This window comes from Sus scrofa, chromosome 4 (genome assembly GCF_054392235.1).
Source record: "Sus scrofa isolate SSC_HxYL_T2T_F1_AM1 chromosome 4, Sscrofa_HxYL_maternal_Yorkshire_Landrace_v2.0, whole genome shotgun sequence".
In the NCBI taxonomy this organism is placed as follows: Eukaryota; Metazoa; Chordata; class Mammalia; order Artiodactyla; family Suidae; genus Sus; species Sus scrofa.
This window is the reverse complement of record NC_139386.1, coordinates 46429553-46455640: the sequence shown is the minus strand read 5'-3', so window position 1 is coordinate 46455640 and position 26088 is coordinate 46429553. Positions and strand designations below refer to the sequence as shown.

General features: G+C 40.0%; 1 pseudogene; it reads left to right on the top strand.

Annotated features, from left to right (window-relative positions):
• Positions 1-297: 297 nt before the first annotated feature.
• On the top strand, positions 298-8155 carry LOC100517758 (inactive protein-arginine deiminase type-6 pseudogene; annotated as a pseudogene).
• The last annotated feature ends 17933 nt before the right edge of the window (positions 8156-26088 follow it).

The following is a 26088-nucleotide window of genomic DNA, read 5'->3' as shown; positions in this document are numbered from 1 at the left end:
AGACATCACCATGAAGGATTTTAGTACATTTTTAGACATGAAGAGATGCAAGAATTGCACTCATAAAATCTTCTCCTAAAAACATCTAACTATCTGAAGACCTGTTTTGACAGTTTTCTCAGAGCACAGAGTGTCTCACTCCTGATCTCCACCCTGAGCTCCTTACAGGGGGTGCTGAGGATCAGCAGCTGTGGTGGCTCACAATTTAAGTTATGTAGAGGCAGATGGAAAGTGTACAACTCCAGTTCACAGGGATAAGAATAGGAATGCTGGTAGGAAACTTTGGATGGCGCATCCATGGGCACCTTCCTAAGAAGGCGACATTTGAACAAGGACTCAAAGTCCACTGTGTTCCAGAGAAACAGCATTCCAAGCCCCTTAGCTGAGGTAAGGATGATCCTCAAGTCTCATCATCCCTCATTATTCAAGGACACAATGAGAATAGCGATGGGGTGGGGTGAAGAGACAGAGTGGTAGCAGTAGGCCAAGTGGCTGTGACAGGGCTTGGCTCTTGTGCCAGGCAGAGTTCTTCCTGATTGAGTTTTTGTCATTGTCAGCAGAGCTCTGGGCATTGGGTGCTTTTTGTGACTCCAGCTTTGTAATATGAGCTGGGTCACAGGCACGAGATGCTGTCCCTTGGCCCAGTGATAGACTAGGGAGTATCTAAGCCAGCACTCAGCCTGGGCCATGTCCAGAAATCTGCAGCTCCAGAAACCTCCCCCAGTGAGAGCTGTGGAACTGGGCTTTGGAAGGATTGAGCAGTAGCATTTTGCCTCTCAAAGGAATAAGACCCTAGCAAAGCAAACTTCATGAAGGCGGGTACAACCTCCAATGGTTCCACTGATCTCATGGACCTGCATGTTGATGAGATAGGGAGGGCCTGCCAGGCCTCTTTGACATAGGCTTGGGTGATATTCCCAGGTACTGACACCCCCAGGTCAGGGGCCTCTGCCATAGACATGACTTGTACCAGAGGGTGAAGATGGGCAGGAGGATCTGTCCTTAAAATTTCAGAAGATTGGATACTCCTAGGAATCCATGGAGAAGAAGCACTTATTATTCCTTGTGGCCTTTCCTTTGGGAAAGGCTTTCTCATACTACCAGAGCCACAAAGGGGTTCAAAGGCCTTAGAGGAGTTCCTGATGTAGTCTCCATGAGGATGCAGGTTTGATCCCTGGCCTTGCTTAATCACAGCATTGTCACAAGCTGTGGCATAGGTCATAGGTGTGGCTCAGTTCCAATGTTGCTATGGCTGTGGTGTAGGTTAGCAGCAGTAGCTCCAATTCAATCCCTAGCCCAGGAACTTCCATGTGCTATAGGAGCAGCTGCTTAAAAATTAAAACAAGATAAATAAAATGAAATGAAATGAAACTAAAATTAAATTAAATACTTAGAGAACTTCAAAGCTGAGAAGATCAGGAGCAGCAAGTCCTGAAATCCCCAGGAGATTCCCCTGCTAACTGTAGCTCTTTTCCCATTTCTGCCTTGTCACACTCCTGAGTAGGATGCCTGAGGAGTGGTTTGGAGGAGGCTGCTTTTCTGAATGCAGCAGACACCCTTGAAAACGTACTCTAGTATAATCTCCCCCTAACTGAACTTGCCTGCTGACAGGAACCCCCTGGTGAGTCCAAGACTGGGAGCCCTTCCCCACATTGCAACTCATCACTGGACTCTGGCCCAGGGCTCTTGCGAGTTAGCTGTTCATTCTTGTCTTATTGTTTTTGTAAGTCTCCATTTTAATCTTTTTTTGTGTTGTTTTGTTTTGTTTTTGTTCCTTTTAGGTGCATACCTGCAGCATATGGAAGTTCCTAGGCTAGGGGCTGAATTGGAGCTACAGCTGCCAGACATAGCGATTGCAGATGGGATTTGAGTCACATCTGCAAACCACACCACAGCTCACAGCAACACTGGATCCTTGACCCACTGAGCAAGGCCAGGGATTGAACCAGCATTCTCATGGATACTAGTCAGGTTCATTTACACTGAGCAACCATGGGAACACCCAAGTTCTTTCTTTAAATGTAAGTTTTCACTGTTGTCCCCATATGTATCCCAGCACTTGATGAATAGTGATTTAAAAAAGGCATTTGTGATCAGGATGGCTCTTATTTATACCAGGTAGAATGCACATGCTATGTTTAATCCTCACTAAAATCACCAGTGTTGACACAAGGCTAGGAGGGCACAGAGCCCCAATCCTAGTCATGACAGCACACATCCCCAACTCTAAAACCTTCAGAAACTCTAGGTAAACTTTTCCTGACCTGATTGCTTTTCAATAGCAATCTAGTAGGAAGATTTATAAGAAACATTACTAATACTCCCCTCCCCTCCCCACCCAGATCAGCCATAAAGGCAACCTAGGATGTTCCTTTCTCATACTCTCTTCCCATACTTCTTTTTTCTACTTAAAGACTTAAAAAATGGTTAAGTAGGTTTTTCAGAGTTTCTTTTTTTATTGTTTTTTTTTATTTTGTTTTGTTTTTGTCTTTGATGGCACCTGTGGCATGAGGCTGTTCCCGGGCTAGGGATCAAACCCATGTCATAGCAGCAATCCGAACCACAGCAGTGACAATGCTAGATTGTTAACCCACTGAGCCACCAGTGAACTCTGATTTCTCAAAGTAATCTCAATACTCGGGGCATAGTTTGCACACCAAAATGTTTAATGAATGTTGCAAAATCCTGTGGAAGATATTTAATCTCAGCTTCTGCACCAGTAGCATGCACATATCTTATTCCTTAGAATCTGTGAAGGAGAAAGTCATTTCTATAAAGTCTCCAAATTGCGTAATAAGACATCTTCAGACCTGTCATATAAATGTCTGATTGAAAAGACATCTTCAGACTTGTCATATAAATGACTGATTAAAAGGACTGATTGCCTCCCCACCCAGGTTTTATTATTTGTTATTGGTGGTGCTCTTATTGAACTCACTGCTACCATTCCCCTGAAATATCTGTCAGATTGTACTTTGTGTATTAAACATATATACTCTTCATGACATTTTTGCATTACTGCTTTTGAATTACTAAATAATTTTCATATTTTTAACCTACCTGGCATTTAAAGTACATTATGGATCATTCACATTTCTTACTCTTACTTATTATTTCAGTACATTACACTAAAAGTTAGTCCATTTACCTTTGACAAAATATGTCAAAAATTATTTTGGGAAACTGATTTGCATGGTCTGAGGTACTTCTAGTCAACTCAGATGCATACTTGCTAGGTTAGTAAATTTTGGATTAAGATGACATTTAACTTGTCTAATCTGAAAATCAGTAATGTTTCTCCAATCAGCCTCTATTGTTTGAACAAATAGATCAAAAGAATCTGGAAATATTGGTTCCCAGACAAAGCACTAAAATTTTCCTTATTTTTTTGTTTGTTTTGTTTTTGGCCACAGCATGTGGAAGTTCCTGGGCCAGTGATCAAATCCAACCCGCAGCTGCCAACTACAACCACAACTGCAGCAACTCTGATCCTTAAACCACTGCACTAGGACAGGGATCAAACATGTGCCTCAGCAGTGACAATGCCAGATACTTAACCCACTGCTCCACAAGAGAACTCTGGTCCTTGTTTGTAATATAGAAATCTACTCAGCTGAGTTCATGAAAGATAGTGTCTTCTAGCCAGTATTCACCACTTTCTTTGCCAGCTTACATCATTTCAAAGGGATGGTTTTTGATAAAATAATTTAATGTATAGACATAGTGGCCTCTCTGGAGCAAGTTTAGTTAGCACAGAGCTACTCTGACTGTTTTAAATCTGTAGATGTTACTACTGATGGGTTGAACTGAGGAAGAAAATTTCAGGTAAGGAAGGAGCTACTCTGGCTGATTCTCACCTGTCTGGCACACAGCTCATGAGGCATTTTACAGCACACCAAGTATATCTTTGACCTCCCTAATTTGTGGAAATTCTACTGTAACCTTGCAACTCTGCTGCACACAAAGATTTTACCTCACACCCTCAAGTTCTCAAGTTCTCTGCCTGACTCTTACCCTCTCCTGAATCTGCTTCTCTGGAAACACCAGGTTCCAAAATGGACTAACCAGGCCTATTGCAAGCTTCTTCTTTATTTGACATTACTAATTTGGAAAATAGGTTCAAGGCTGATTTGTAGGTACACTAGGTAGAAGTTAAAGATTATTCTCGGGTTGGAAATAAGTCACTTGGTGCCTCCCCCCGGTCTCCCCACCCCTACAAAATAGCACAATGTCAAAAATGCAGCTTGTGTTAAAGAAATACATATTAAATGAATAACAAAAATAATAATTTAAAATTCCCAAAAGATTGAAATTGTTGCTGTTAATGTTAACCGAGAAAAAAAAATGTTTTTAAGCAATGAAAAAATTGAGCCTGAGCGTAGACCACAGGCAACACAATGATGTATAACTGGGAGGAGTAGAAGCTCTCCATAAGTCCTAAATCTTTGGCATACTCTATGTATGCTATTAAGGAGAAGCAGGAAGATGCAATTTACTAGAGTTTGTGCTTTTCCCCAAATACAGTGTGTGGAGAAAAACTGAGTTACTTAGTACTAATCCAAAGTAGCTTACTCCATTTCCTTAATTTGTCATTGTTGCACAACAAAAGGAAATCTCAGTCTTATTACAGTTTCTGTCCTCTAGGAAAGAAAAATAAGGAGGCAGAGGAACAGCCACCCTGAATAGCTGGAGAGAGATATAAAGTTGATTTGACTTTTCTGAATGGTGCTTACAGTTTTATTAAATATAATACCATGACTTTGGTAGCAAAGAACAAATAAATAAGTGTCTCCCTTTGATATCATTCCACCTTTCTTTGGCCTTGCCCTTCTATTACATTTTGTTCTCAGCCATCAGTCTTTCTGATCACATTCAGTTCCCTTGTTACTTATCAACTGTATGTCTTAAGCAAATTGTTTACCACTCTGAGATTTAGTTTCCAAGTCTGTAAAGCAGGGATAAATGTAATATCTATGTCAGACAGATTGGGAGACTCACTTTATCCTATGGAGTAAAAGGCCACCTATAAAGTCTTACACAATCACCTTAAGATTGCTCACCTCTAGTCCTTGCCAATCCCAGGGAGAAACCACCTCTCTTGCTTTCTCTACTCCTGCTCACATTATCTACAGCCCCTTTCCATCTGAAACTTTTCCATAGACATTCCCCCAAGGGTAGAAGAAAATGAACACACACATGTAGCAGTCCTAAGAGCAGCTTTCCATAAGCACATAATTTATTTTAATTTTCTCATTTATCTTAAATTTTTTGCCCTGATTTTCATTCTATCTATATTAAAATAATTTAAAAACACTCAGTTAAGCAATTAAAATTTCATTCCAAATATTTCAAGTAAAATTAACACTAGAGGAAGTTGTGTTCTTATTCCTATAGCTTTGTTTATTCTGGCGCATGGCTTATTGACCCAAGGGTACCTGAATTTACAAAACATAGCTTAGCTGATGGTTCTGTTCTAGACTTGTGGTATGCAGACTTATCCTAGAATTCATTCTGCTCAACAATTTTTTCATTATTAATTGACTTTATATCACATTAGTCACAAATATGATCCTGAATATTTCCTCTCTTTGAACTCTAGTCTCACTAAAACAGTAGTGACATCTGATATATTCAATTTCCATTTCAATATTTAACAAATTAGCATTTAGTCCCACTTTTCTCTTTTCTAAGTCCATGAACTTTCCCTTCCTCTGTTACAGTTGAACCCCCCTTGAGACCTCTTGCCTCGTAGGACCTTGTGCTTCTAACCCCCTTTCGTTTTTTTTTTTTTTTCAGTTTCTTCCCTGAATTGCACCCTTCCTCATAGCCCACAAACATTTGACCCTGTAATCCAAGTTTGCCCAAATTCTCTGCCCACTAGCTAATCCTTTTGTCTTCCTTTTCACCATAGTACTTCTAGATTTCCACTGAGATTTGGAATATGTATGATGAATTATTAAAAGGATTCACCACCCACACTCACCCAGGGCATGAAATTGCCTCTCTAAAGTCAATAATTATTTTTCAATTTGTGCACATAAAAACAGCATCAAATTGTATAAGAACTATAAAACAGTGCTCTTTAACTGATAGATTCAAATATGACCAAAATCCCTTTGATTCAAAATATTCCTATTAGAAAGTTTTAGGTAAAAGTAAATCTTCATCTATTTGAATTATTGAGGAAAAACTTCAAAGGATTTATAGAATTTTCAATTATTAATTTCTGAGTTACACAAAGGAACTCCTGGTCAAAATTGGAAGACTGACTAAAGTACTGTAAACTAGCATCTTGCTTTAAGTCATTTTAAATAAAGCCAGAAATCTCCTTCAAGTTTCCTTTTTCTGAGAATGTTGTTCAGTGAGCTACTAACCTTACCAAGATGAACAAGCTCAAGCTCCATGGACTTAGCCTAAAATAACCATGGCTAAGTAGAGCAGTGGTTTCCAGGTGTTTTGGCTGACCTCCAAGCAGGAGTAGAAATCTGAGCAGTATCAGAACTGGGGCATAAGCCCAAGAATCGCTAAAATATACACTGGGCCAATTCACGATCACTGGTTTCCCTTTCTAGAGTTCCATCCTGTTTGTGAACCGCATCCCTATTAACATGAGCCAGCTCACAAAGGTGTTCTCTACAGGGGAAATAAAGAATCTGTCCCAGATAACACTGAAAGTTCAGGGCCCAGCTGCATTTTAAAGAAACCCTGGCTCATTCTCCACATCCCCAGGGAAGAATCAGAGAAGGTGAGAGTCTGCCAACCACAAAAAGACAACTCCAGCACCTTCAAATTGGTCTTGGGACCTGGCTAGCACACCTTACCTTTGCCCCCCTTAAGGACAACTTGCAGGAAAACTTCTATGCCAAAGCCTTAGAGTTCCTGTCCACCAGATTCTTGGGACTGATTTCCTAATCAGTCTCCCTGGTGGAAGAGTCTCAAGACCTGTCAATTCCAGAGATTCTGGCATACAAAGACTTGGTGGTATTCTGGGTGACTCCTTGCATCTTTAGCCCCAGCACCTAGATGCCTTTAGAGGTATAGTGTGCAGAGAGCTGCAGGTCCAGGGCTCTGTGAACACAGTGATGGAGCTTAGTGAGAGGAGTAACAGCTAGGTTGGCATCCACCTAGAGGACCTTAACCACTCAGGCAGGTGGCAGCAGGATAATATGGTCTTCTGCTTCACCCAGGCTCCCACAAGACTATTTCCTTAGTCCTTGACACCTTCTACATCCCCAAGATAAACAATTTCCCCATGAAATACTGAGCCCTGGGTTGGCTACATGACCCAACACACCCAGAACCATAGAGAGGCAAGTATAGATTCCATTGGGAACCTGATGGTGTCCCCACTCATCAAGGACAAAGGGAAAGAGTACCCTCTAGGCAGGATCCTCACTGACAACAGCTTTTACCCCAGCAAGAATGGTGGGGGACATGAGTAAGACCCCTGGGGATTTCCTCTATGCCCAGCAAATCCAGGATCCTTTGGAACTCTTCTTGGACTGGTTGATGATTGGCCACACCCATGAACTCATGTGCTTGATCCCCACATAGTACAAGGTAGAAGGCAAAAAGGACTTTTGGCTGCTTCTGGTCAGCCCAGCTCCTGCTACAGATTTTTTAAGGAGAAACAGAGGAGGGCTATGGAGATGTACCCTGTTTGGAAAGATTAGAAAAGAACAACTCCTTTCTAATAGGAGGGAGGCCAATACTATCAATCAACTTCTGACTGATGAAAACCTGAGGAAGCATAACGACTATGTGGAGAAGCGCATCAACATGAATCGCGCCATCCTGAAAAGGGAGCTGAGCCTGGTGGAGAAGGAAATCATGAACAACCCACAGCTCTTCTGCTTGGAACAAATTGACAATGCTCCTCCAACGAGCAGACCAGGAAACTCTTTGCAAACTCAGTTTCCGACCTGCTGCAGATAATTGTGATGGGCCAGAATCTGAGCATTATCAAACATTTGGGGATCCAAATCAATGGCACCTGCTGCCTGGAGGGAAAGATCTACAAACTGCTGGAGCCCCTGGGATTCCAATACACCTTCATTAACAATTTTGTTACCTAACTGAAATTCAAAACTTCTGCTCCTTTGCCAATTTCCATCAGGTGTCCATTGCCTTCAAATGGTGGAGTATGGTGCCCTAGACTCATCTTAGTGCTACAAGTCCTGCCCCAGCATGAAAGGCCCACTATCATCACCACCCAGTATCAGGGACCTTGAGAGCCAGGGCACCACTCCCCCTCCCTGACCCTGTTCACCTCCATCCCATGGTATTCAGTGGGGTGGCAACACTGGCTGCTTGAGCCCCTTGGAAAAAATATGGAAAACAGTCTTTAGCTGAGAAGTTACTAAATGTCAATTCAAGCTCTAGCTGTTCTGCCTGGAGAAAAAAGTTAAGTTTGAAAAGGAAAATAGCTGAATCCAAAGGTCTTTTATGATGTCTAATTAAAACCGGAAGTTTTGAATATAAATTCCTATAAGCCACAGAAATGTACAGGGGAAAGTGTAGTAATATTGTAGCTGTTTACATGGTAAACACAAAAATGGCTATAATAAGTATGCATATATATTTGCCAATCTTTGATAATCTTTCATCAGTTTCACCTTTGTATAGAGCTATTTGGCATTTTCTAGACTTATAATTTCACCCAGATACTAAAAATAAGCAGCTAGTACAGACATGCTACACAGGAAACAATAAGATGTAATCTGCAAAAATAAATTTGTGTTCCTCAGCCTGACCCTTGGCACTAAAAGTTAAGTAGGGGAACAGTTGAGAACATGCAATAACTCTTCCTACTATTTCTTTCAAACATAGGACCTCTAGTTTGTGGCCAACATTTTGTGAAAATGATGGTTGCATATTTTTTTGAAATTGCATCCCTGGATTTCCAGCCCCATATTAGTAAAACTGGGTGCGATTCTCTGTGAGAGTTTTTAGAAAGATATTTAATAAAGAAGATGGTAACATTTCAAATATTTGAGGCCCATTCCACTTAAAGTTTAAAATATGTGTTCATTGGTTTCCTATGGCTGCTATACTATATTAATACACACCTGGTTCTTAAAACAACATATATTTGTTTATAATTCTGGAAGTCAGATATCTGAAACTCCCTTTTTGAGGCTCTGAAGGAAGAATCCCTCTCCTGGACTTTTCTATTTCTAGAGTTCAACCCCCAAGCTGGTAAAGTAGGTTAAAAAGCATCTGGTGTTGCCACAGCTGTGGCATAAGTCACAGCTGAGGCTCAGTTTCAATCCCTGGCCCAGGAATTAATTTCCATATGCTGTGGATGCAACTATACACATATCATAGGGTTATTTTGAGGATTACTCGAGATCATAAATTATCTGAGTGCTTGGATTTCAGTTTCTCTTATAGACCTAAATGCAGATGCAATAGTAGCTGAGAGAGAGGGAATATGACTTGAAACTATGACGTAGCTTATGAACATTGAGCTATAGGCAGTGACTGTGAACATCTACCTCCACTGCGAGTTACTAGGAAATATTGGTTGATTTGCCCTGGCACACTGCTGTGTATCATCTGGAGAGTTACTAAGGTTCAGGTGAATTCTTGAATTTCATGGTCTCCTCACTGCACACATGTTCTGTGGCATCACTGTTGATGCTCTATATTTCTGGACTCCTTTTGACTCTGGCTTAATGGGCTTTGGTGCAAGGATGCAGGTTGCAGTTTTTGTCACCAGACTGCAGACCTCATTTTTATTCAGTATAGACTCATTGACTTCATTCATTTTGACATCAAGATGCCTGCTTATCTGCATCCCTGCTGCCACAATTATCATTAAGCTTCCCTGCTTTGGTTTTTGCCACTATCAATTCTCCTTTTCTTGTTTCTTGTCTCTTCCTAGGACATCAGTACTAGGTTTATTTGTTTCAGAGTTCACACACACACACAAAAATGAGCATCTTATAAACAGCATGAACTAATCACAAAAAGTAATACTATTGATAAACTGACCAAACACCATATGGGCAAAATCTATGGGTCTTTGATGCTTTCTATTGTTTATACAGGAGTTTTCCTGGATCTGAAAGGCATAAGTCTATGCTCTGACCACAACACATTTTTCCAAATTAATAACTGTTCAGCACTCAAGGCTACCTAAACACCATTCTCCAGCTAATAATTCTATTTTTCTCTGAGATTATCACAAATTACGACTAACCTCTAAAGGGCATATATTTGTCTAAAAATTGAAATTTATTTTTCTTTCACTTACAAAAGTTTTGAAACTACTTACAAATCACATCCATATGAGATAAGAAAGGATACAGCAAGAGAAAACATCTAAAGGAGGCAAATGTTTTCATTTCAGTGGATGTTTTCAGATATATGTGTTCAGTTTTTGGCAAGACACTTGCTTCTAAGCTTTCTGTACCTAGAGTAAAATGATAAGCACATTGAGAAACACTTTTAAAAAGAAAAGCATATATATTAGCATTCTAAGGCAAAAATTTTCTTGCAATAAAATCTACATAGGAATTTATCATAGTATGTTGGTGTCTTAGCAACAGCTTTATAAAATATAAAGGATTATTTAAACAGAACATTTTTCATATCAACTCTCTGTAGGCATAGAGGCATATATTTAATTGTAAATCAATGAAGATCTTTCTGTGAAGGACCATATATTAGTTTTGCTATGGCTGCCATGACAAGTACCTCAAACTAAGCTGTTCAAACAACAGAAACTTATTGTTAGAAGTATGCTCTCAAGTATTGGCAGGATTGTTTCCTTCTAATCATCCTGTGTCTATCCTAGCTTCCACTGGTTTGTAGGAAATCTGGCATTTCTTGACTTGTAGATGTATCACCTCCATCTCTGTTTTCAAGTTCACATGGTATTGTTCTTGAGTGCACATCTCTGTGTATAAATTTCCCCTTTTTACAAGGACACCAGTTCATGTTGGATTAGAAGCCCACCTTACTGAAATATGGCTTCATTTTAACTTAGTTAATTACATCTGCAATGACTCTATTTCCAAATAAGCTCACATTCTGAGGTTACCGGAGTTAACCTACATAGAAATTTGTAGGGGGAGCTGAGGACAAGATGGCGGAGGAGTAGGGGGACACACTCGCCCTCTCCCACAAACACAACAAAAAAAGCACATCTACAGAATAAATGACTCGCACAGAACAGCAACCAATCGCTGGCAGAGGAACCTAAACTACAATAACAGCAAGAAGTTCATGACATTACTGGGCAGAATGGGAGAAAAGAGGAGAGTGAGAGAAGGTGAATCCAAGTGGGACGGGCGCTCCTGAAAGGGAACTGCGGAGGAGAAAGGGATCCCGCACCCTGGAAAGTCACCTACAAGGGGGAAAGATCAAATGAACTGGAGGAATCTCCAGATGCAGAGAAGAGTGTAGCAGTAAGTTGGAGTACAGAAAAGCCGATCAAGAACCCAAAGGAACATCTGAACTACGGGCACAGTACCAAAAATTGAGACACCTTGGTGGGGGCTGGGCACCGAATCCTCGGCTCCAGAGGTTAGTCCGCGGGAAAGGGATGGGGGATGCCTGGGTGGGGGCTGGGCACCAAGATCTCGGCTCCAGAGGTTAGACCCTGAGAATGGGCTGGGGGGGCGGGGCAGAGCGGAAACTGCTTGGGAGGTCTAGAAACCATTTAACGGGGCAGAGACTGCCTGGGAGACTAGAAAACAAAGCTGTCTCAGAAGAAGGGGACAATACTCTAGGGGTGGGGAAGTGGAAAGCTGCATCAGAGGGAACCTGGGAGAAGAGCCTGGTCTGCGCCCGTGCTGGGGAGGGGAGAGAAGAAGGGGTGGATCCCCATAGAATACCCCCCACACCACAGCAAGCTTACAGGCCCACTAGCTAGCAGAAAGCTGTGCTTCCCAGTGCATCCCCTCCCCCCACCCCGGCCACCCCCTACGCTCTCACCAAACCTGGGGCTGCCCACCATCCAGGAGGGCTGGCCTCAACAATTGCCTGAAGCCTACCACCGCAGGGGCTGTCCCTGCACAGGCCTGCTTGCCCTTTGGTGGGGCTACACTTCCACAGAGCAGCACCAAACACCACCAGCCCCCGAGAAAAGGCCTGCAGCCCAGAAAAGCTGCAACAAGCCTAGCCAGGCCGTGAATAGATCTGCCAAATTCTCGGATGGTTTGTCTGAGTTGGGCTGTCACGGGGAGGAGGCTCTTGGGTTTCCAACGGCCCTGCTACCCACCCAAGTCCCCAGGGGGTGCCCTAGTGGATCAGCTGCATAGGACTGCCAGCTCCAGGCAGGAACCCCTGCAGCCCAGAAAAGCTGCAACAAGCCTGGCTGAGTTGGGAAAAGATCTCAGACGGTCTTTCTGAGTCAGGCTGCCCTGGGGAGGAGCCTCTTGGGTTTCCAGCGGCCCTGCTACCCGCCCAAGACCCCAGGGGGTGCCCCACTCCCACTGAATAGCTGCTCAGCACCACCAGCACCCTGGAAGAGCCCCTGCAGCCCAGAAAAGCTGCAACAAGCTCAGCCAGACTGTGAAAAGATCCGCCTACATTCTCAGGCCATCCTTCTGAGTTGGGCTGCCCTAGGGAAGAGCCTCTTAGGTTCTCAGTGACCCAGATAGCTGCTCCAGCCCCCAGGGGGTGATGCACTCCTGAGAAACAGCTGCCCAACACCGCCAACCCCCTGCAAGAACCCCACAGCCTAAAAACACCAGAGCAAGCTCTGCCTGACCGAGTGAAATCTGCTACCATCGTGGTGTGGACCTTCCAGTCCTGTCTGCACTCAGGAAGCCCTCCTTTGCTTCAAAGAAACACTGTTAGCCCCATCAACACTCCAGAAAAGCCACACTGCCTCAAAAAACATTGACCAACAACAACAGCCCTCAGGAAACATTCCACGGCAGTGACAAGGCAAACACTGCCCGATAACGGAGAGTACAACTCCCTCAGGAGAAAGGAAACAACAAGCAAGATGAAGAAGCTGAGAAACCACCCCCAGTCAAACCAACAGGAGAACTCACCTAAAACAGTCAACAATGAAACAGATCTCTGCAGTCTGACAGACCTGGAGTTCAAAAGAGAAATAGTGAAAAGACTGAAGGAATTAAGAGAAGATATGAACAGTAATGCAGATACCCTCAGAAAGGAACTAGAAAATATAAGGAGGAGCCAAGAAAAACTAGAACATTCATTTGCAGAGATACTAACTGAACTAAGGGCAGTAAAAACCAGAATGAATAATGCAGAAGAACAAATCAGTGATATGGAAGATAGAATAATGGAAATCACTCAATCTGGTCAACAGACAGAAAACCGAATCAAAAAACTGGAAAGCAATATAAGAGACCTATGGGATAATATAAAGCGGGCCAATCTACGCATAATAGGAATTCCAGAAGGAGTAGAAAAAGATAAGGGGATGGAAAATATATTTGAAGAAATTATTGATGGAAACTTCCCAAATCTAAAGGATACTGGGTTCAAGATACAAGAAGCACAGAGGGCCCCAAACAAACTGAACCCAAACAGACCCACACCAAGACACATCATAATAAAAATGGCAAAAGTTAGTGATAAAGAGAGGATCCTGAGGCAGCAAGAGAAAAGCAGAATGTTACCTACAAGGGAACCCCCATAAGAGTATCAGCTGATTTCTCTACAGAAACACTACAGGCCAGGAGGGAATGGCAAGAGATATTTAAAGTGCTAAAAGGAAAAAATAAGCAACCTAGAATACTCTATCCAGCAAGAATATCATTTCAAATAGGAGGGGAAATAAAAATTTTTTCCAACAAACAAAAACTTAAAGAATACAGCAACACAAAACCCAGGTTAAAGGAAATATTGAAAGGGCTTCTCTAAACTAAAAAGAAAGGAAGGAAAGGGAAGAAAAAAGAAAAGAAAAAAAAAGAAAAAGAATAAGAGGAAGAACTAGGACTGAGGAAACCACAATCAGAGAGCAGTCATTCAAATAAGCCAGCATACAGATTTAATCATGAACATGCTTCAAACAAAATAAAATTAAAAAGAAAAAAAGAAAAAAGAGTTGTCAAAACCATAAAATGCGGGTAAGTGATGTTAGGAAATAAATAAACCTTTTTGTTTGTTTGTATGTTTCTCTTCTTAATTTTAATATAGTAATGAAGTGTTTGAACTTACAGGACCATCAGGCTAAAACACACATTTATGGGAAGGGGTTAGCATACTTAAAAAACAGGGCAACCACAAGCCAAAACCAAATATTGCATTTGCAAAAAATGAAAAAAAAATACACTCAAGCAGATAATAACAGGAGACCATCCAACCAAAAAGAAAAGAAAGGAAGAATGGAGAACCATAGAATCAACTGGAACACGAGGTTCAAATGGCAATAAATAATCATCTATCAATTATCACCTTAAATGTCAATGGACTGAATGCCCCAATCAAAAGACACAGAGTGGCTGAGTGGATAAAAAGGCAAAAACCTTCAATATGCTGCCTACAAGAAACTCACCTCAGGACAAAAGATACATATAGATTGAAAGTGAAAGGGTGGGGAAAAATATTTCATGCCAATAGACATGACAGAAAAGCAGGAGTTGCGACACTCATATCAGACAAAATAGCCTTTAAAACAAAAGACATAAAGAAAGACAAAGAAGGACACTATTTAATGATTAAGGGATCCATCCAAGGAGAGGATGTTACTATCATCAACATATATGCCCCAAATATAGGAGCACCCAGATACATACAACAAATATTAACAGACATAAAGGCAGATATTGATGAGAATACAATCATAGTAGGAGACCTTAATACCCCCCTCACATCAATGGACAGATCCTCTAGATAGAAAAGCAATAAAGCAACAGAGATCCTAAAGGAAACAATAGAAAAGTTATACTTAATTGATATCTTCAGGACACTACATCCAAAAAAAAGCAGAATACACATTCTTCTCAAATGCTCATGGAACATTCTCAAGAATCAACCACATATTGGGACACAAAGCGAATCTCAATAAATTTAGGACCATAGAAACTATCTCAAGTACCTTCTCTGACCACAATGCCATGAAATTAGAAATCAACCATGGGAAAAGGAAAGAGAAAAAACCTACTGCATGGAGACTAAACAACATGCTACTAAAAAACCAATGGGTCAATGAGGAAATCAAGAAGGAAATTAAAAACTACCTTGAAACAAATGATAATGAAGACACAACCTCTCAAAATCTGTGGGATGCTGCGAAAGCAGTGCTCAGAGGGAAATTTATAGTGATACAGGCCTTTCTCAAACAAGAAGAAAGATCCCAAATTGACAACTTACCCCTCCACCTAAATGAATTAGAAAAAGAACAAAAAAGTCCTAAAGTCAGCAGAAGGAAGGAAATTATAAAGATCAAAGAAGAAATCAATAAAATAGAGACTCAAAAAACAATAGAGAAAATTAATAAAACCAAGAGCTGGTTCTTTCAAAAGTTAAACAAAATTGACAAACCCCTGGCCAGACTCACTAAAAAGAGGAGAGGAAGAACCCAAATAACCAATATTATAAAGGAAAAAGGAGAAATCACAATGGATGCAGCAGAAATACAAAAAACCATAAGAGAATACTATGAACAACTATACGGCAACAAGTTTGACAACCTCGAAGAAATGGACAATTTTCTAGAATCTTACAGCCTGCCAAAACTGAATCAAGAAGAAACAGACCAACTGAACAGACTGATCACTAGAAATGAAATTGAAGAGGTCATAAAATCACTCCCTACTATATAAAAGTCCAGGACCAGATGGCTTCACAGGTGAATTTTATCAAACATATAAAGAGGAATTGGTGCCCATCCTCCTTAAACTCTTTCAAAAGGTTGAAGAAGAAGGAATACTCCCAAAGACATTCTATGAGGCCACCATCACCCTCATTCCAAAACCAGACAGAGATACCACCAAAAAAGAAAACTATCGGCCAATATCATTGATGAATACAGATGCAAAAATTCTCAACAAAATCTTAGCCAACTGAATCCAACAACATACCAAAAAAATTATACGCCATGACCAGGTTGGGTTCATCCCAGGTTCACAAGGATGGTTCAACATACGCAAATCAATCAGCATCATACACCACATTAACAAAAAAAAGGTCAAAAATCATATGATCATCTCAATAGACGCAGAAAAAGTATTTGACAAAGTTCAACATCCATTCATGATCAAGACCCTCGCCAAAGTGGGTATAGAGGGAACATTCCTGAATATCATCAAAGCCATTTATGATAAACCCACAGCAAATATAATCCTCAATGGGGAAAAACTGAAAGCCTTCCCACTCAAATCTGGAACAAGACAGGGATGCCCACTCTCACCACTGCTCTTCAACATAGTTTTGGAAGTCTTAGCCACAGCAATTAGACAAACAAAAGAAATAAAAGGCATCCATATAGGAAGAGAAGAGATCAAACTGTCACTGTATGCAGATGATATGATACTATACCTAGAAAACCCTAAGGACTCAACCCCAAAACTCCTTGAACTGATTAATAAATTCAGCAAAGTGGCAGGATATAAGATTAACATTCAGAAGTCAGTTGCATTTCTGTATACCAGCAATGAAAGATTAGAAAAGGAATACAAAAAAACGATACCTTTTAAAATTGTACCTCACAAATTCAAATACCTCGGAATACACCTGACCAAAGAGGTAAAGGACCTATATGCCGAGAACTATAAAACTTTAATCAAAGAAATCAAAGAAGATGTAAAGAAATGGAAAGATATTCCATGTTCCTGGACTGGGAAAATCAATATTGTGAAAATGGCCATCCTACCCAAAGCAATCTACAGATTCAATGCAATCCCTATCAAATTACCCATGACATTGTTCACAGAACTAGAACAAACAATCCAAACATTTATATGGAACCACAAAAGACCCAGAATCGCCAAAGCAATCCTGAGAAACAAAAACCAAGCAGGAGGCATAACTCTCCCAGACTTCAAGAAATACTACAAAGCCACAGTCATCAAAACAGTGTGGTACTGGTATCAAAACAGACAGACAGACCAATGGAACAGAGAATAGAGAATCCGGAAATAAACCCTGACACCTATGGTCAATTAATCTTTGACAAGGGAGGCAGGAACATCAAATGGGAAAAGGAAAGTCTATTCAGCAAGTATTGCTGGGAAACCTGGACAGCTGCATGCAAAGCAATGAAACTAGAACACACCCTCACACCATGCACAAAAATAAACTCCAAATGGCTGAAAGACTTAAATATACGACAGGACACCATCAAACTCCTAGAAGAAAACATAGGCAAAACAATCTCTGACATCAACATCATGAATATTTTCTCAGGTCAGTCTCCCAAAGCAATAGAAATTAGAGCAAAAATAAACCCATGGGACCTCATCAAACTGAAAAGCTTTTGCACAGCAAAGGAAACCCAAAAGAAAACAAAAAGACAACTTACAGAATGGGAGAAAAGAGTTTCAAATGATGCAACTGACAAGAGCTTAATCTCTAGAATATATAAGCAATTTATACAACTCAACAGCAAAAAAGCCAATCAATCAATGGAAAAATGGGCAAAAGACCTGAATAGACATTTCTCCAAGGAAGATATACAGATGGCCAACAAACACATGAAAAAATGCTCAACATCGCTGATTATAAGAGAAATGCAAATCAAAACTACCATGGGATACCACCTCACACCAGTCAGAATGGCCATCATTAATAAATCCACAAATAACAAGTGCTGGAGGGGCTGTGGAGAAAAGGGAACCCTCCTGCACTGCTGGTGGGAATGTAAACTGGTACAGCCACTATGGAGAACAGTTTGGAGATACCTTAGAAATCTATCCATAGAACTTCCATATGACCCTGCAATCCCACTCTTGGGCATCTATCCGGACAAAGCTCTACTTAAAAGAGACACATGCACCTGCATGTTCATTGCAGCCCTAGTCACAATAGCCAGGACATGGAAACAATCCAAATGTCCATCGACAGATGTTTGGATTCGGAAGATGTGGTATATATACACAATGGAATACTACTCAGCCATAAAAAAGGATGACATAATGCCATTTGCAGCAACATGGATGGAACTAGAGAATCTCATACTGAGTGAAATGAGCCAGAAAGACAAAGACAAATACCATATGATATCACTTATAACTGGAATCTAATATCCAGCACAAATGAACATCTCCTCAGAAAAGAAAATCATGGACTTGGAGAAGAGACTTGTGGTTGCCTGATGGGAGGGGGAGGGAGTGGGAGGGATCGGGAGCTTGGGTTTATCAGACACAACCTAGAATAGATTTATAAGGAGATCCTGCTGAATAGCATTGAGAACTATGTCTAGATACTCATGTCGCAACAGAAGAAAGGGTGGGGGAAACAACTGTAACTGCAACGTATACATCTAAGGATTACCTGACCCCCTTGCTGTACAGTGGGAAAATAATAAAAAAAAAAAAGTCAAAAATCATATGATCCTCTCAATAGATGCAGAAAAAGCATTTGACAAAGTCCAACATCCATTCATGATCAAGACCCTTGCCAAAGTGGGTATGGAGGGAACATTTCTGAACATAAACAAAGCCATTTATGACAAACCCACAGCAAATGTAATACTCAATGGGGAAAAACTGAAAGCCTTCCCACTCAAATCTGGAACAAGACAGGGATGCCCACTCTCACCACTGCTCTTCAACATAGTTTTGGAAGTCCTAGCCACAGCATTTAGACAAACAAAAAAAATAAAAGGCATCCAAATAGGAAGAGAAGAGATCACACTGTCACTGTACGCAGATGACGTGATACTATACATAGAAAACCCTAAGGACTCAACCCAAAAACTACTTGAACTGATTAATAAATTCAGCAAAGTAGCAGGATATAAGATTAACATTCAGAAGCCAGTCGCATTTCTGTACACCAGCAATGAAATATTATAAAAGGAACACAAAAATACAATGCCTTTTAAAATTGTACCTCACAAAATCAAATACCTTGGAGTACACCTGACCAAGGAGGTAAAGGACCTATATGCCGAGAACTATAAAACTTTAATCAAAGAAATCAAAGAAGATGTAAAGAAATGGAAAGATATTCCATGTTCCTGGATTGGGAAAATCAATATTGTAAAAATGGCCATACTCCCCAAAGCAATCTACAGATTCAATGCAATCCCTATCAAATTACCCATGACATTGTTCACAGAACTAGAACAAACAATCCAAACATTTATATGGAACCACAAAAGACCCAGAATCGCCAAAGCAATCCTGAGAAACAAAAACCAAGCAGGAGGCAATGCTACAAAGCCACAGTCATCAAGACAGTGTGGTACTGGTATCAAAACAGACAGACAGACCAATGGAATAGAAGAGAGAACCCAGAAATAAACCCTGACACCTATGGTCAATTAATCTTTGACAAGGGAGGCAAGAACATAAAATGGGAAAGAGAAAGTCTATTCAGCAAGCATTGCTGGGAAACCTGGACAGCTGCATGCAAAGCAATGAAACTAGAACACACCCTCACACTGTGCACAAAAATAAACACATACTGGCTGAAAGACTTAAATCTAAGACAAGACACCATCAAAATCCTCGAAGAGAACATAGGCAAAACACTCTCTGACATCAACATCATGAATATTTTCTCAGGTCAGTCTCCCAAAGCAATAGAAATTAGAGCAAAAATAAACCCATGGGACCTCATCAAACTGAAAAGCTTTTGCACAGCAAAGGAAACCCAAAAGAAAACAAAAAGACAACTTACAGAATGGGAGAAAAGAGTTTCAAATGATGCAACTGACAAGAGCTTAATCTCTAGAATATATAAGCAATTTATACAACTCAACAGCAAAAAAGCCAATCAATCAATGGAAAAATGGGCAAAAGACCTGAATAGACATTTCTCCAAAGAAGATATACACATGGCCAACAAACACATGAAAAAATGCTCAACATCCCTGATTATTAGAGAAATGCAAATCAAAACTACCATGGGATACCACCTCACACCAGTCAGAATGGCCATCATTAAGAAGTCCACAAATAACAAGTGCTGGAGGGGCTGTGGAGAAAAGGGAACCCTCCTGCACTGTTGGTGGGAATGTCAACTGGTTCAGCCACTATGGAGAACAGTTTGGAGATACCTTAGAAATCTATCCATAGAACTTCCATATGACCCTGCAATCCTACTCTTGGGCATCTATCCAGACAAAACTCTACTTAAAAGAGACACATGCACCTGCATGTTCACTGCAGCACTCTTCACAATAGCCAGGACATGGAAACAACCCAAATGTCCATCGACAGATGTTGGATTTGGAAGATGTGGTATATATACACAATAGAATACTACTCAGCCATAAAAAATAGAATGACATAATGCCATTTGCAGCAACATGGATGGAACTAGAGACTCTCATACTGAGTGAAATGAGTCAGAAAGACAAAGACAAGCACCATATGATATAACTGGAATCTAATATCCAGTACAAATGAACATCTCCTCAGAAAAGAAAATCATGGACTTGGAGAAAAGACTTGTGGCTGCCTGATGGGAGAGGGAGGGATTGGGAGGGATCGGGAGCTTGGGCTTATCAGACACAACTTAGAATAGATTTACAAGAGATCCTGCTAAGTAGCGTTGAGAACTATGTCTAGATACTCATATTGTGATAGAACAAAGGGTGGGGGAAAAATGTATACATGTAAGGATAACTTGATCCCCTTGCTGTACAGTGGGGAAAAAAAATAAAAAATAAATAAAAATAAATTTTAAAAAATGCACATGCTGAAGGGTCGCCAGGAATCATTTCACTCATTATTCTTTTCCCACATGGGAAAATCCTCTATCTTGATATTAATGCAAATGGGAAAGGAAACCTAGCTTTGGACATCTCTGGCATAAGTCAGAGCAATTAGAACAATGCCTACAAAAATCTGCAGGTGGGCAGGGACTCTGAGAGTTTCTCTCATAACCTAACATTGTTTATACACTGAGCTAGAGCTAGACAAATCTAGGAGTAGGATTACACGGGGCCATTCCAAAAATCGGTGAACAGGAAGGAAATTCACTCTTTGTTCCTATAGGCAGGATTTCATTTGGCAGCTCAAGTAGCATCTGGAAGATCATTAAGAAATGCCTGGATAGAGAAAAGGGAACACTTGTGCACTGTTGATGGGAATGTAAATTGGTGCAGCCACTATGGAAAACAATATGGAGATTCCTCAAAAAATTAGAAATAGAACTACCAGATGATCCAGCAATTACCTTCCTGGGTATTTATCCAAATAAAACAAAAACTAGTTCAAAAAATATATGCACCCCTATGGTCACTGTACCATTATTTATAATACCCAGAATATAGAACCAGCCCAAGTGCACATCCATAGAAGAATGGAAAAAGAAGTTGTGGGGTCTGTGTGTGTGTGTGTGTATATAATGGAATAGTACCCTTTCATGAAAACAGAAAGAAATCTTGTCATTTGGAACAAAATGAATGCATTTAGGGAATATTATGCTAAGTAAAATAAGTCAGAGAAAGACAAATACCATATGATTTCACTTGTTGTGTAATATAGAAAACAAATCAAATAAATAAACATAACAAAATAGAAACAGACACATAGATACAGAGAACAAACAGGTAGTTTCCAGGGAGAGGGGTGTTAAGAGAAAAGAAATAGTTCAGGGAGATTAAGAGGTACAAACTTCTAGTAAGAAAATAAATGAGCTATGGTGATGAAATGTACAGCATGGGAAATATAGTCAATAATCATATAACATCTTTATATTATTAAATGATAATAATATGATATTAATAATATATTACAGTAACAGGTGGTAACTAGACTTATCATATTGATCATTTTGTAATGTATAGAAATATTGAATAGCTATATTGTACACCAGGAACTAATGTAGTATTATAGGTCCATTTTACTTCAAAAAACAAACCCATAGAATAAGAGATCAGATTTGTAGTTACCAGAAGAGAGGGATGAGGGAAGGGGGAATTGAATGAAGACAGTCAAAAGGTACAGACTTACAGCTATAAGATAACTAAGTCCTGGAGATGTAATGTACAACATGATGGATATAATTAACATTGCTCTATGTTATACATGAAAGGTGTTGCGAGTAAATCGTAAGAGTTCTCATCACAAGGAAAATCTTTTATTTTGTACCTGTATAAAATGATGGTGTTCACTGTTATTGTGATAATCATGATGTATATAGTCAAATTATTATGCTGTACACCTTAAACATAAACAGTGCTATATGAAAACCATATCTTAATAAAATTGAAAGGAAAGAAAAAACAATTGGAGCTGATCAGAAGTTATCAAAAGTTGTACAATTGTCTGTCTATAACCACAGGGATTGGTTTCACAACACTTAATACCAAAATCCAAGGACGCTTAAGTCCCTTATACATAATGGCATGTAACATTTGCATTTATGCACAGCCTCCCATGTACTTTATCTCTAGGTTACTTATATTGCTTAACAGTACAATGCAAATGCTGTGTAAATAGTTTTGAGCACACAGAAAATTCAAGTTTTGCTTTTTGGAAATTTCTAGAAATTTTTTTCCCTGAAAATTCTAGAATTTTTTTCTAACCACAGTTGGTTGAATCCAGGGATGCAGAACTTTGAAGATTTAGAGGGCTGACTGTAAATGGATTGTGACTCAGACAAAATAGCCAGCAAAAAGAAACAGAAATGTGAGAAGTGCTCAGATCAATTTTTTTTCTTCTCTGCTCCTTCCTCTTTTTTTCTTTCTCTCTCTCTCCCTCGCTTTCTCTCTGTCTATCTCTCCCCAAAGTCCTCTTACGGGAGACATGCCACGTCTTGCCCAGTGGCTTCTTAAAGGGACCACTGGATACCTGACTAGAATTTCAAGACCACCATTCTAAGTCTACTGTAGATGTGAACATCTCCATGTATCTCAGTGGCCCCAGTAAATAATTACACAATTACTCTGATAGAGACTTTGAATCACTGGTCTTAAATCATGGTTACTTTTACTGTAAATAAATTAAATTAGTCATTATTTAAAGAAGGAATTTTTATTTATTTATTTATTTATTTGGTTTTAGGACTGCACCTGGGGAATATGGAAGTTCCCAGGCTAGGGGTCAAATCAGAGCTTCAGCTGCCAGCCACAGCCACAGTCACAGCAACGCCGGATCCGAGCCATGTCTGTGACATACATCATAGCTCATAGATGCTGGATCCTCAATCTACTGTGTGAGGCCAGGGATTGAACCTGCATCATCATGGACACTAGTTGAGTTCATAACCAACTGTGCCACAACAGGAATTCCTAAAGGCACATTACATTTGATTATACTTATATAAATTCATTTTTGATAGCTAACATATGCACATGGTTTAAAACTGGCGTTCCTGTCCCAGTGATATAGTCCCTTTCCCAGAGACAGTCAATGATAACAATTTTATGTACATGCTTCCCGAAATTGTTTATGCATGCACAATTACATACAAAGGCACCTCACACAGTCCTGAAAATCTGCAAAAGAAATTAAGCAGGTGCCTATATTTCATCATTCAAGTGCATCTTATAATGTGTCTTGTCAACCCCCAAACCTAAGCCATGTATAAACCATCATAAACATGTTTATGTATGTACTGTTATATTAGGTTATAAATTGCTCAAACATCAGCTATTAAACACCAAAGATTTGCTAATAGGGCATCTTCAGGAACTGACCTCAGAGAAACAGATGACTTTTCCTGACACTTGTGAGCACCCCAAAACTTGAAGCTTTTTTCTTTTTTCTTTTTCTTTTTTTTTTTTTTGTCATTTTAGGGCCACACTCGCAACAAATGCAAGTTTCCAGGCTAGGAATTAAATCGGAGATGTAGCCACTGGCCTACACCACAGCCACGGCAATGCCAGACAGGGCCTCATCTACAACCTACACCACAGCTGACAGCAACACTGGATCCTTAACCCACTAAGCAAGGCCAGGGATTAAACCTGCATCCTCATGGATATTAGTCCAGTTTCTTACTGGTGAGTCACAATGGGAACTCTCAGTTGATTCTTTTTTTTTAATTTAATTTTTTTATATTACTCAAATGAATTTATCACATCTGTAGTTGTATAATGATCATCACAATCCAATTTCATAGGATTTCCATCCTACAACCCAAGCACATGCCCCCACCCACCAAACTGTCTCCTCTGGAGACCAAAAGTTTTTCAATGTCTGTGAGTCAGCATCTGTTCTGCAAAGACGGTCACTGTGTCCTTTTTTCAGACTCCACATGTCAGTGAAAGCATTTGATGTTGGTGTCTCATTGTATGGCTGACTTCACTTAGCATGATAATTTCTAGGTCCATCCATGTTGCTAAAAATGCTGGTATTTCATTCTTTTTAATGGGCGAGTAATATTCCTTTGTGTATATGTACCACATCTTCATTATCCACTCCTCTGTCAATGGACATTTAGGTTGTTTCCATGTCTTGGCTATTGAAAATAGTGCTGCAATGAACACTGGAGTACATGTGTCTTTGTGAGTCATGGTTTTCTCTGGATAGATGCCCAGGAGTGGGATTGCTGGATCAAATGGGAGTTCTATGTTTAGTGTTCTGAGGAATCTCCATACTGCTTTCCATAGTGGTTGCACCAATTTACAATCCCACCGACAGTGTACTAGGGTTCCTTTTTCTCCACACCCTCTCCAGCACTTATTGTTTGTAGACTTTTGGATGATGGCCATTCTGGCCGGTGTACAGTGGTACCTCAGAGTGGTTTTGATTTGCATTTCTCTAATACTGAGTGATGTTGAACATCTTTTCATGTGTTTTTTGGCCATCTGTATGTCTTCTTTGGAGAACTGTCTGTTTAGATCTTCTGTCCATTTTTTGATGGGGTTGTTTGTTTTTTTGGTATGGAGCTGCAGAAGGTGTTTATAAATTTTGGAGATTAATCCCTTGTCAGTTGATTCACTTGCAAAGATTTTCTCCCATTCCGTGGGTTGTCTTTTTGTTTTGTTTAGGGTTTCCTTTGCTGTGCAGAAACTTCTAAGTTTCATTAGGTCCCATTTGTTTATTTTAGTTTTTATTGTCAATACTCTGATAGGTGGATCTGAGAAGATGTTGCTGTCATTTATGTCAGAGAGTGTTTGGCCTATGTTTTCCTCTAGGAGTTTGATAGTGTCTGGTCTTATATCTAGGTCTTTAATCCATTTGGAGTTTATTTTTGTGTATGGCGTTAGGGAGTGTTCTAATTTCATTCTTTTCCATGTGGCTGTCCAGTTTTCCCAGCACCACTTATTGAGAAAGCTGTCCTTTCTCCATTGTATATTCTTGCCTCCTTGGTCATAGATTAGTTGGCTACAGGTGCGTGGGTTTAATTCTGGGCTTTCTATCCTGTTCCACTGATCTATATTTCTGTCTTTGTGGCAGTGCCATATGGTTTTGATGATTGTTGCTTTGTAGTAAAGTCTGAAGTCCAGGAGGCTGATTCCTCCCACTCCATTTTTCTTTTTTAGTATGTCTTCTTTGGCTGTTCTGGGTCTTTAGTGCTTCCAAACAAACTTTAAAATATTTTGTTCGAGTTCTGTGAAAAATCAGTGTGATACACCACATTAACAAACTGAAGAATAAAAACCATATGATCCCCTCAATAGACACGGAAAAAGCCTTTGACAAAATGAAACACCCATTTCTCATAAAAACCCTTCAGAAAGTGGACATAGAGGGAAACTACTTCAACATAATAAAGGCCATATGTGACAAACCCACAGCAAACATCATCCTCAATTGTGAAAAGCCAAAAGAATACCCGCTGAGATCAGGAACAATACAAGGATGTCCCTTCTTGCCACTACTCTTCAACATAGTTTTGGAAGTCCTAGCCACAGCAATCAGAGAAGTAAAAGAGATAAAAGGAATCCAAATTGGAAAGGAAGAAGTAAAACTATCATTATTTACAGATGACATGATAGTATACCTGGAGAATCCTAAGACTCTACTGTTAGAGCTCATCCACAAATTTGGCAAAGTCACAGGATACAAAATTAATACACAGAAATTGACAGCA